Here is a 13,111-nt window from a genome sequence, read left to right as displayed (position 1 = left end):
GGCTTTTATGGGCTTAAGACCCTAAATCGGAGGATCGGTCTATATGGCAGCTATATTCAAATTTGGACCGATCTGGGCCAAATTGACGAAGGATGTCGAAGGGTCTAACACAACTCACTGTCCCAAACTTCAGCAAAATCGGATAATAAATGCGGCTTTAATGGGCCTAAGACCCTAGATCTGAGGATCGGTCTATATGGCAGCTATATCCAAATTTGGACCGATCTGGGCCAAATTGACGGAGGATATTGAAGGGCCCAACGCAACTCACTGTCCTAAATTTCAGCAAAATCGGATAATAAATGAGGCTATTATGGGCCTAAGACCCTAAATCGGCGGATCGGTCTATATGGGGGCTATATAAAGAAATAGTCCGATATAGCCCATCTTCGAACTTAACCTGCTTATGGACAAAAAAAGAATTTGTGCAAAATTTCAGCTCAATATCTCTTTTTTTAAAGACTAGCGTGATTTCAACAGACAGACGGACAGAGGGACGGACATGTCTAGATCCTCTTAGATTTTTACGCTGATCAAGAATATATATACTTTATAGGGTCGGAAATGGATATTTCGATGTGTTGCAAAGGGAATGACAAAATGAATATGCCCCCATCCTTCGGTGGTGGGTATAAAATGACTAAATGATGACTATTTAATAGGTAGTCATATAGTCATTTATAGACAACCACCACATGATAATCCACTCCAAGCGAGTAGCACTAAGATTTATATTAGCGCCATCTACTGGATGTTTTCAATTGGATTTAGTTGATCCAATTTTAAACAGCCAGTATATGGCGCTAATTTGAAGAAGCCAACGTGAACAGAGAAAAGGCAGGGCCGTCAAAATTAATCATACAGCATTTATCTGTTATGACAACCTGTCGATCCTTTGAATAAAGAAAAATAAAATATAGGAATATCGTTGCTGTTGTTTGCGGTATTAGTTTTTAACTTTCCCACCCAAGGTGGTGTTTTAGCTAGTTTTAGTGCCAATTTCTATAGAAAAAAGAATTTTGGAGAAAAATCCTATTAGCTAAAATATTGTCAAAATTTTAGAGTAAGAATAAGAAACATATTTTTTCGCGTGGTAAAAATGAAGGCGCAGCGAAGAGGGCCGAGGTCAGCTATCTATGTATAAAAATATATAGATAACTATCTATATATAAAAATTAATTTTTGTTTTTTTGTGTGTTTCCATATAGGCTCCAAAACGACTACACCGATTTTCTTGAAATATTCACAGATGATGCATTATGGACCCGTGGTGTAAATGGGGTACTTAATTTGTTGATATGTGAAGGGGTACTTTCACTTTTGGGACCAAGTCTCTGAGGGCCCACCACACCCCAAGAAGATCTTTTACTGGCCATTGCAATGTGGGGGTTTTAACAGGAGGTATTTGCGAGTAGAAAAATACACAGGAAAATTGGAATACATTTTCAACTGAAGTTAGGCAAAAATTTCCAAATTTAGAGTACTCCTCTCCAACATAGCATTAACGGGCGCAACAGAGCGGGCCGGGCTCAGCTAGTTTATTATTTAAAAATTTAATTATTGCACCTTGTTTGTTAGTTTTTTGTCTGTTACGTATAGACTCAAAAACGGCTGAACCGATTTTCATGAAACTTTCCAGACGGTAGAGTTTGAGCCCCTGGTGAAAATAGGGTGCTAAATTTTTTGATATCCGACTCTCCCCCGTACCCCAATTTTCAAAAACGCTAGATCTCGGAAATGGGTTCACCGATTTAAGCGAAATTTGGTAAAAAATTTGGGGTTAAAAAACCGGGGGGGACGCCCCATCCCAAAACCCACCCGAACAGACATGTTTACCGATTGGGACAATATGGGTATCAAATGAATGATATTTAAGAGTAGAGAACGAACTTGGCATAAAAATTTCACCGTAAATGTCAGGGGGTCCCCCAACCCCGAAAAATATATTTAAAAGTTAAGTACAAATCCGACTTAAAATGTATTCCTTGATGTCTGAGGGGCCTCCCCATCCCCAAAAACCCCTCAACAGGACATTTTTACTGATTGGGACAATATGGGTATCAAATGAAAGGTGTTTGGAAGTTGAGTACACATCTGTTATAAGAATTTGGTCCAAGGTGTCTACGGGGCTCTCCAGCCCAAAAAATCTCCAAAACAGGCATGAATGTCCAACGTCACAAAATGAGAAAAAAAGGAAAGGTCTTTGAGCATTGACTACGAACCTGGTATATACATTTGGGACAGAATCTGGGACCGGCCTATATTGGGGTGAACGACCCTCTCTTCCCAATGAAAACAACATTAAACTGTCATGTAGGATGACCGAGAATATATTGAATTCAATGAAAGGACGTGTCAGAGGGCAATCACCCTCTCCCATCCTACACAAAAAAAGGAATTAGAAATAATAAATGAAGGCTGATCAGCATAAAATAGGACAGCAATAAAAAATCTTTGGTAGGAGAGTACACTTTTTAGCCTCAAATTGGGATAGACACAGGAGGACTTGCGGATCTTGAAAAATGTGGTATCCCAAGTGGTAGCTTTGAAATATGATTTTGAATGTAGATAACCAATACATAAAAACTTACTAATGTAGATCTGAACGAGACCCGTAGCCGGTAGAATATCTTGATCACCACCTTCAAATTGCTTGACATTATGGGGTTCAAACAAAATCGTGCTCTAAAACGATGTTGATATTATTTCAGGGTCCGCCCCCTAAACTCACTTCAAACCGCCCATGTTTGCCTACTATGACAATAAGGGGCTCAAATTATAGGTATTTGATAGTAGAGAACGAATGTGATATCAAATTTTGAGGCCATGTGTTTGTGTGTTTTTATGGGGTGAGACCCATAAACTCTGCCTAAATCAATTGCGATTGCGACTCAAATAAAGAAATTTAAAAGAAGAGCACGATGCTTATCTTTTCTCAGAGCTAAGTGGGTGGCCGCCCCATCCTACATACCCCTCAAACTGGATATATTTGTGGATTATGGCAAAAAAGGGCCAAAATCTAATATCTGATTTATGGCCAAGTGTTTGAGTGACCCCTCACCTCATAAACTCCCCCTGAACCACACCACATATATACCGACTATAGCAGTATGTAGCTCAAATGTGATTTTTGGGAGTAGGGGCAAAGTGTTTGGCTACTCCAATCTACCACCGAAACCAAGAGAATGAAGTAGATCTAATATCTATACTTTAATAGGAAACCCTCCCCTTACCCTATTTTCAAAAACGGCAGACCTCGGTGATGTGTGGGGCGATTTACGCGAAATTTAGTTTATTTATAATAACTCAAACACAGAAATTGGGTATACTTCTTTAATGAGATGTCTAGGGCGGCCGCCCCAGCTCCAAAGCCCACCAAATGGAAAATAGACCAATAATAATAATATTAGGCTCAAATGGAAGGTATTTGAGACTAGATCCAAATATGATCCGATTTGGCTTGTTTAAGAACTTAACCGGCGTGCCGCGAAAAGACGTATTTGTGCCAAATTCCAGCTCAATATCTCAATTTTTGAAGGTTGAAGAGTGATTACAACAGCTGACGGACAGACACACGAACATCGTTAAATTGTCTTAGAATTTTACGACGACCCTACAAAGTATACATATTTGGGCTACTTTGTAGGGTCGGAAATGTATATTTCGATGTATTGCAACCGAAATGGCTAAATGAATAAACCCCCTATCCTATGGTGGTGGGTATGAAAATGAGGCCTTAATAATTGTGAGTCGCCCCACCTCCAAATGGATATATTAGCCGATCATGGCTATGTAGCATTTTAATGAAAGTTGTGGGATTCAAATGAATGAAATCTAGGTGGCGCTTTACTTTCTAAAAGCCGTTCAGGTTATTTGGTTATTTGATCTATTAAGACAATGGGAGACTCAGCGATAGACATTTTTGAGTAGAGTGCGTCTTTCTAACTTGTGTTCAAGTGGCAGAAGGGTGTTGCGCACGACCCTCCTATAGACACTCCCCACCAAACGGCTCTATAGACCTATCACGACAATATGGGATAAAAAATATTATATGAGGCTGTGACCAACGAATCTGATATCTTTATTCTGGTAATAAATATAGTGGACCACCTCACCCCAAAACAGTCGAACATTCTAATTAGACGGGCACGGTCGCCACCACAGTAATAGCAGGGATATAACTGACATATTTATAAAACAGTTTTTCCGATTAAAATTTTAGCTCATCGATAAGGGACATTTCTCTCCTAGACAAGTCCAAAGGACGTGCCGCTGGGCAACACTTTTTTGTTCAAGAGTCTTATATGGCTTAGTAACCAAGAAGTGTCGCCACCAATAGTCTGGGGATGACCATCACAAAATTTATTTACAGGTGGCCATGTACACTTCTGTGCAAAGGTGACTTCCAAATATATAGACCGGCAAATATAGAAGTTCTAGAATAAATGATGAATATATAATAGGTAGTCACATAGTGATTTAAAGACAACTACCATATGATGATCAATGTTATAGGCGTTAAGCCACTCCAAGCGAGTAGCAAAAGCATTTAATTTAGCGCCCTCTATTGGCGGTAAAAAAAGTAAAAAAGTGTGCCAAGTTTGGCAGGATCGAATTTTAACTCACTATCATGGATTCTGCTAAAAATTTATACAAACTAAATTTAGTTCATGGGTATAATTTTATTCTACATACCAAACTTTTGTCAAACCATCGAAAATTAAAGCTTCTAGGAACAGAACAAGGATGATCGCGAGACCGGTTTATAGGGGAGCTATATCAAGTTATAGACCGATTTGGACCGAACTTGGCACAGTTGTTGAAAGCTAAAACAGAACACCGCATGCAAAATTTCAACGAAATCGGACAAAAATTACGGCTTGTAAAAGCTCAATAAGTCAAATCGGGATAACGGTTTATATGAGAGCTATACCTAAATCTGGACCGATAAGGCTCATTTGCAATCCCCAGTGACCTACATCAATAGATCAATAGTAAGTATATGTGCAATATTTCAAACGGCTACCTTTACCCGTTCGACCGCTATCGTCCTTTCGACAGACGCAGGGATGGACGGACGTAAATGGTCGAGTCGACTGAGAAGGTCGAGACGATTAAGAATATATATACTTAATGGGGTCTTCGACGAATATTTCGAGGTATTACAAACGGAATGACTAGATTAGTATAACCCCATCCTATAATGGTTGGTATAAAAATCAATTTGTGTTTGTTTGTTGGTTTCTTTGTTTGTCTGTTCCGTATAAACTTAAAAACGGTCAAACCGATTTTCTTGAACATGGCGCATAATGATCCCATGGTGAAAATAGTGTACTACATTTTTGATATCTGGGGGTGGACACTCCTCTTTGCCCACTCCAACCCCCAAAACACCCCTAAATCGGATATATTTACTGACCATGGCAATATACGGCTCAAATGAAAGTTACTTGGGAGTAGAACACGGGACCCTGTTTCTGGGGCGCAACCCTTCCCCAAAACAAATAATAGGTATTTGAGAGTAAAATACGAATCTGATGTTCAAATGTGCGACCAAATGCTTGGGGTGCCGACCCTCCCCCAAAAAGCAGGGCCCCTATCATTGAACTTAAAAAATTTGAATCGGGCAGCACTCAGCGATAAGTGAGAAGTTTGCCTAAGCTCCTTAGTTAAATGTTCATGAGCAAATTTGATATTAGGAAACGAATTTGATATCCAATTTAGGGGCCAAGTGTTTGGGGGACTCCTCATCCTATAGACTTCCCTTAAATCAATGGCAATATGGGGTTTAAATGGTATTTGAGATGAAAGCACGAGGCTGATATTTTTTCAGGACTCCAACCCCAAAACCCATAACAAAAACAAAAAAAAATAATATATATATATATATATACCATGGCAATATGGGACGCAAATAAAAGGTATTTGAGAGTAAAACACGAACCTGATATTAAAATGTGGGACCAAGTGTTTGGGGGCCGCCGCTCCAAAGAGGACAAATTTACCGACCACAGCAAAGAAATGATATTTGAGAGTCGAATACGACGCTGATATTTTTTCAAGACCAAGTGTCTGGTGGACCACCCCACTCCCCAAAACACCCCTAAATCGGACATTCATTTTTATCAACCATGGCAATATGGGGCTGAAATGAAAGGTATTTGGGAGAAGAGCACGAAATTGATACCCACTTTTGGGATCACATTTCTGAGGGTTCACCACTTTGGGGGCCTTCCCACTCCCAAAATCCCCATGAGAATATCGGCCTTTTAAGAATGGAACATATATCTTACGATATATCAAAATCTTAAATGACATTAAACACTCCAAGAAGGCGCAGGGGAGCAGACCCGGTTCAGCTAGATTTCTATAAAAATAAAATTTTATTTAGATTCCATTGCAGGATATTGTCCGGCTTTCTATTCAAAGTATAGCACAGCAAATAACTACTCTCAAAACTAAGGCAAAATGTGTGATGTTTGACCGGCTTTCTGTATCACGATTTCCGATTCGCCAGAATCATCATCAGCAGAAATTTTTGAAATGGATCACGGTGCTTTGCATACCAACTCAACTAGAGTAGTTTGCAAACCATACGTCTGAATTCGGACAGGGCTCTTTAAGACGACTTGATTCACAAGGGCAATAGAAAACATGTAAAATCTTACTTCCCTTATTCAAATTCAACTTAGCGATCAATGCAAATAGCAACAAACAAACATAGTTTGCCAAACAAAATTTAAAATAAAAATTGCCAAAATTTTTTTCAAATAAAACTTTAGCAAATACTTCTTCTTCTTTTATACATAAAGCATTTTACCTAGCTAAATAATATTTAATATTGGAAGGGTTTTTCAAGCATGCTGCTGGGGTAATGATAGTCATTATAATTTAAGCTAAGGCTAAAATATTTGATTGTTGTTTTTTTTTTCTTACCAAAGCTATATATATATACATTTAATTTATAAAATATTACAAAGCCTCCAAACTATTAATGAGATATTTTTTTTCCTCTCTCTCCTTTTGGTTGTCTATTTAGGTCTTTGTTTTTAGCACACTAATTAAAAAATTAATAAGGAAAGGAGGAAACCAGACAGGAGCAGTGAAGTTCCGGCCACATGCACACACTAACACACTTTTGGAAAGCCGTCAAAATATGGCAACACCAATATACATATAAGCCTTAGGTATATATGTATGTATATGGATCGAGAGTATGTGTGCATACAACAAGCATGGCGTATTTATGGATGTATGTGTAAAAGAGCTATGAAAAATGGATGTGGGTTATGCTTCAATAACAACGACAAACTTGCAAAGCAACATAGTGCCAGACAACCTGCCAAGCAACGAGTCAGCAGATAGCATTACCCAAATCATAAGCAAAAATAACCAGCCTGACATCCTAAAAGTATGCTTTAATATGCATCGAACCTACCAGCCAGTTACACTTAACGCACCAAGTCCTTGGATGCGTCTTTTAATGAAAGAAACCAACTAAGCACCTACAAGTATGCTTTAATATTTATGTTATATTTTTTATAGGGCAATGTGTGACACTGTTCTTGTATTTGTATGCATGCGCCATTACATTGCCGCTCTTTTCTTTCTTTCAATTTGAAGAAAAAAAACGTAACCACAAAACCTAGCCACAATTCTTACCAATACATTTTTCCAACACAACACCCACGTATACCCACACTTGTATACGCACATAATGCTAGATTATGTTCCCTTTAACTCTTATACAATATATATATACACTCATGGTACTTGCTTACAAGGAAGAAACATCACATTCATGTATATGTCTATAGATGTTCATATGTATGTAGATATATAAACAAAATGTAATTAATGTGGATAATTTTATGTAGATATTCTTGTTTGTTTTTCTAAGAGAGTAATAAGAAAAGATTTTTTTTGTATGCTAGGCACTACAAATTGTCGCGTATACAGTAAGAAGAAATTGTCCAATTTTTATTTATCTCCTCCAGTATAATTGAAGCTGAATGATAAACATTGTATGCCTCAGTATATGGAAGATGTTGGGGGGAGAAAAGCATTTAATCAGTTGCTGATTAATCGGTGTGTAGAGTTCTAGCACTAACTTGACTTTTGGCCAACAAATTGAAGTTGCCTCTCTTGTTTAGGGGGTCGTATAAGCAAAATTGTTTTTGTTAGGTTTTGGGCGAGGAAAATATGGTTTCTCAAAAGATTTTTGCAATGAATGAAATCTAAGTACAACATTTAATGAGTGTTAGGTCAGCCCAAGTCTTCAGAAATCAAATCAGGAGATCAGTTTTTATTGGAGCTATGTACGGTTTTCAACTATTAAGACCATACTAAGCATGTATGCACGACATCAAAACAGAACTCAACATGTTAAATATAAGCAAAAACGATTTTAATGTTTGCCCTTCAGAGGCTTAAGAAATCAACAATAGGGTGATTTAATTTTTTTTTTTTTGCGGCAACCCCTTAAAATGATAAATTTTTTTTAAATTTTAAGATTCCCAAAATTTGAGCACAATTGGAAGATGTTAACATATGCTGATGGGGCCTTAACGTTTTGAAAATCTTAATTTTTTGGTTATTTGGCGACTTTAGGGACTTAGGCGACCAATATCTCTGAAACGGCTAAAGTTAAAGGCTTTTTAACATTCAATAACGAAGAACGTAAGTAGTACTGAATTCGAGATAATGAAGCCAATGTCCCTAAAAACATGTAAGATAACCCTTGTGCTGATAGTCTGTCGGTTTTTATACCCTACACCACTACTGTGGTACAAGGTATTATAACTTAGTGCATTTGTTTGTAACACCCAGAAGAAAGAGAGAGCTGAACCCATTGATAAGTATACCGATCGACTCAGAATCACTTTTTGATTCTGCTTTGTTAATTTGCAAACAAAGTACAGGATTTAATCTTCATCCAATCATATTAAAATTTGGCATTGGAAAAAATCGAATCTATTTTGATAAAAATTCGTAGAGGCTTTCAGATGGGTAATACAACATTCCATACTGAATTTCGTGCAAATCCGTCCAAAATTCTTGTAACTACGCCCTTTTAAATGTAAATCGGGCGAATTATATATATGGAAGCTATATCTAAATCTGAACCGATTTTTCCCAAAATTTATAGCGCTTGTTTTTGGGCTTAGAAAGTGATATATGAAAATTATCGTGATGATTGGATAATAATTGCGATCTCTCCCTTAATTGCAAAAAATGACAGACTGACTATCAGCACAAGGGTTACCTTATATGTTTTTAAGGAAAATTGGCTTCATTATCTCGAATTCAGTACTAGTTACGTTCTTCGTTATTGAAGATAAAATGTTAAAAACAGAGTGACCTTTAATAGCTTTAGCCGTTTCAGAGATATGGGTCGCCAAAGTCCCTAAAGTATATAAATAGCTTAAAAAATCGAGATTTTCAAAACTTTGAGGCCCCAGCAGCACGTGTTAACGGAAATCTTAAAACCTCACTAAATAAAACATTTTAGGGGGATTCCGCCAAAAAAAAATCGCCATCGATTGATATAAAACCCTTTGATTCCTTGATATAAAACATCCTAACAAAAAAGAAGGCTCGCCTTGCTTAGTGATTTAATAGACAGGCAGATATCGCAAAATCGTCTCATTGTTATGACATTAACAATCCAATATCTCTACTTTATAAGGCCTTTGTTAAATATATCAAGTTGCTGCTATCGTAACTACGAAGCAAGTACAATACACTCCCACAGGCATCATTAAGTTTTCATAGCAAATTCAAGAACCGGACACATGAAATTTGTTATAGCAAAAAAAAAGATGTTCTTCGGTAAATAATCAGTAAATTTAAATATATTGAAATTTCTAGGAATTTTTGATCCTATACCACTATTGAGCTAAAAGCATTAAATGAGACAAAATAAAGATCAACAACACTTTAAGCAAAGACTACATGCAATTTTCTATGAAACAAGGTTTTTTCAGGGACGCTACAAGAGTAGACCGAGAGGGACAGCAAACGACGCCATATTTTTTTGCCGCTCTTTTGACATTTCTCTTCAGTAAGTTTGCAATTTCATGATGGAAAGATATACGGTCTTGATCCGTGATGATTTATATATTTGTATTTATATATTTTGAAAATTCGCAAGAATGTGTTTCTCATATTAGTAAACAAAGCTTGAAGCTTTGTTTTTATTAAGGAAAACTTTTCAATAAGTTGAGCCCTACTTCATGCTAAGAGAATATATATTTGCTGTAGTTCTCACATATCTTTAAAAGCTTTGAGATTTAACCAGATGGTTTTGTATAAAAGCTCTTTTAGCAAATTCAACTACCAGATAAAATTCGTTACAGCTAATATAGTTTCTATTATAGATAGCCCACTAAACATTTTTTTCACGATAGTGTTAAAATTCAATGTAATAAAGCTTTTAGAAGCCTCAAAAGTTAAAATTCAGGAAACGCTTTTCAGCTAGCACAACAACCCGATCAGCTTAGGCTAAGTTCATTTCTCTATGATTCTTAACTCAATTTAAAAACCTTTAAGCTTTTACCAAATAGCTTTAGGTAAAAGCTTTTTTAACAAAATCAACAATGAGACACCTCAAATTTGTTGAACGAGAAAGATTTTCTACAAAGCTTAAAGCTTTGAAAGATGTTTCTGAGTAAACTAATTTTTAGCAATTTCAATGAACAAATTTATTTGCTATCAATGATTCTATCAAAAATTTGCTATCAATGATTCTAACATAATTTTCATACATTTAAACTTCGACCAGAAATTCTTAAAGTTCTTTAAGCAAATTCAACAATCAATGACAATGACTAAAGCATTGTTATAGGCGAACGATTTTCCAAGATTTAAAAGCCTTTTTAAATTTCGAGCGAAGCTTTGATACTTTATTAAAAATGAAAGCTTTTCGCAACCTAGAAGAAAATTCGTAAGAAAGCCTTTTTTTAGCATGTTCAGTTCTAATAATCAACAAAATCTTGATTCGTATACATTTCAATTAACGTAATAACTTTTAAGAATTTTTTACGGTAAAGCTCTAACTGCGGCTGAGTTGTTGTTTTATTATACATGTACAGCTAAGACGCTAAATATTCGCTTTTCGACATTTCGAACAGCGTTTTTAAAGCTTTCGTTTAGCAAATACAACATTTACTGAGATCTGTTGTCAAAGAAGAGATTTTAAAACTTTTAAACTAAGATTTAAGAAACTTTTACGACAAAGCTCCAAAAGCTTGTTTGAAAGCCAATTGCTCAGTAGTTTATACAGGTTTGTATAATGGCCTCCAGCACTATTAAAAATTAGCTATTCTAGCAATTTCAACAACCAGTTGCAGATATTTGTCATAAAGTAGAGATCTTATAAAACGCATACCATTAAAAGGTTGGGATATTTGGTTGAATGGTTGATTAAAAAAATAATAAATAAATAATAATAATAAATAATAATAATAAATAATAATAAATAATCATCCCCAAAGAAGTCTTTACCCGACCCATACGAGTGTCTACTGCTTTTGTGTAAGTCTTAATAACCCTGCCCGCTCTAAAGTTTTATGTAGGTATAGAGGAATTTATCTTGTGTTGGAACCATTTCGTACTGTCGAAACTTTGGCAAGGTCTTCCAGATCAAAGCTCAACCATTTCTTCAAGGTAAACAGCCTGGCCTTTGCCGTAACCAAACATGAGCAAAAGAAGTGTTCAATTGATTTTATACTCATCCTTTTCAAGACAACTTATACAGAATTCATTATGCCAAATTCCCATGCGGACCGCCATAGGACTTGTCGAGTCATAGGTGAGTTCACACGGAATACAGTTTGGCCCATTGTGATACCCTCGAAAGAAAGAGAAGAAAAAGAAGATGTAAAACTCGGACCATTTCCAGATGTTGTAGACAGTTAAATCAAACAGGAGGAAAGGAGAACCAGAGTGGGGGGTTAAACGCTCACACAAGCACGTATGTGCCACAGCCGGGACATTTAAAAAAACTTACGGGACATGTTCTCAAATCACATGGGAGACTATTACACAATATATTGGCACAGTCCTACACATTTTGGGGACATTCAATGAATTAAAGGGATATTTTCTTAAATCTTATGGGAGTTTATTTCCCAATATTGGATACACTCAATCTCTTAGTCTGGAAAATTGAGAGCACTTGGGTAAAAACATAAAAGCTTGGGTAGAGGTTTCTCCAATTTGTATGTTAAACCATTCATTTTGCATGTCCCCAAACTAACATATTTAACTTAATCAAACAATTGTTTCAAAACTGTTAAAAATATACGTCGACTACCTTTTGTTGTTTCACCTGCTCTAATCATCTTGATATATGTACAAATGTATGTAGTTAGGAAATTTTTTTTTTTTTTGATTCTTTGGGTTCATATTTGTGTACCCTCCTCCATAAGATGGGACTTATCCGTCATCATCATTCTGTATGTTTCACTTGGAAATATGTATGAACTATTAAAAATATACATTGATACACATTTATTAAACACCAAGCTGCACTCGTTGTTATCAGAGAACCATACGTCCAGAGGTTTAGGTGTCCTCAAACTTTCGTTTTGTATGTCCCCAAACTAACATATTAAACTTAATCATTTCTAATAAAACAATTGTTTCAATACTGTTATATGGGCCGATTAGCTTTTGTTGTTCCCCCTTGCTTCAATCATCTTGATACATGTGCAAATGTATATATTGAATGAAAACTTTTCAAGTTAAGAACAATTTTTGTTTTTAATCTTTGTATACTCTCCTCCATAAGATGGGACTTATCCGTCATCATAATCATTCTGTATGTTTCATCTAGAAATATTCACCTAAGATCTAGAATAATGTATTGCTGTTGATGGTCATCCGTTCGTCTGTCTTTCGGGAATCGGTTGAGGCTGTATTGGCTATCCCTGTAGCTCGAATATAAACCAATTTCCGATGAGCAATATTTGGTTTACATTATGCTCGAAGAATTCTATTATGATTCACAACATCTATATCAAGAGTGCTTCAAATCGTTCGATATACAGATATAGCTCAATCTTTCTAATGTTAAAAATTTTAAAATTCAACGAAAATCTTAAAAAAA

The 13,111-nt window shown here is 36.2% G+C and overlaps 1 protein-coding gene across 4 annotated transcripts in view; it reads left to right on the top strand.

The window, feature by feature from the left end:
* Positions 1 to 13,111, top strand: part of LOC106092414 (protein phosphatase 1 regulatory subunit 16A) — a 562,806-nt gene that overhangs the window by 526,780 nt on the left and 22,915 nt on the right. For all 4 annotated transcript variants that reach the window (XM_059370798.1, XM_059370795.1, XM_059370796.1 and 1 more), the window contains one exon: positions 7,040 to 7,511. The gene's annotated coding sequence lies outside the window, so the exon portion shown is untranslated. The remainder of the gene's footprint in view (positions 1 to 7,039; positions 7,512 to 13,111) is intronic.

The sequence above is a fragment of the Stomoxys calcitrans genome, chromosome 1 (assembly GCF_963082655.1).
Source record: "Stomoxys calcitrans chromosome 1, idStoCalc2.1, whole genome shotgun sequence".
Taxonomy (NCBI): domain Eukaryota; kingdom Metazoa; phylum Arthropoda; class Insecta; order Diptera; family Muscidae; genus Stomoxys; species Stomoxys calcitrans.
Note: the sequence above shows the minus strand (reverse complement) of the source record. Positions and strands in the feature narration are given on the sequence as shown.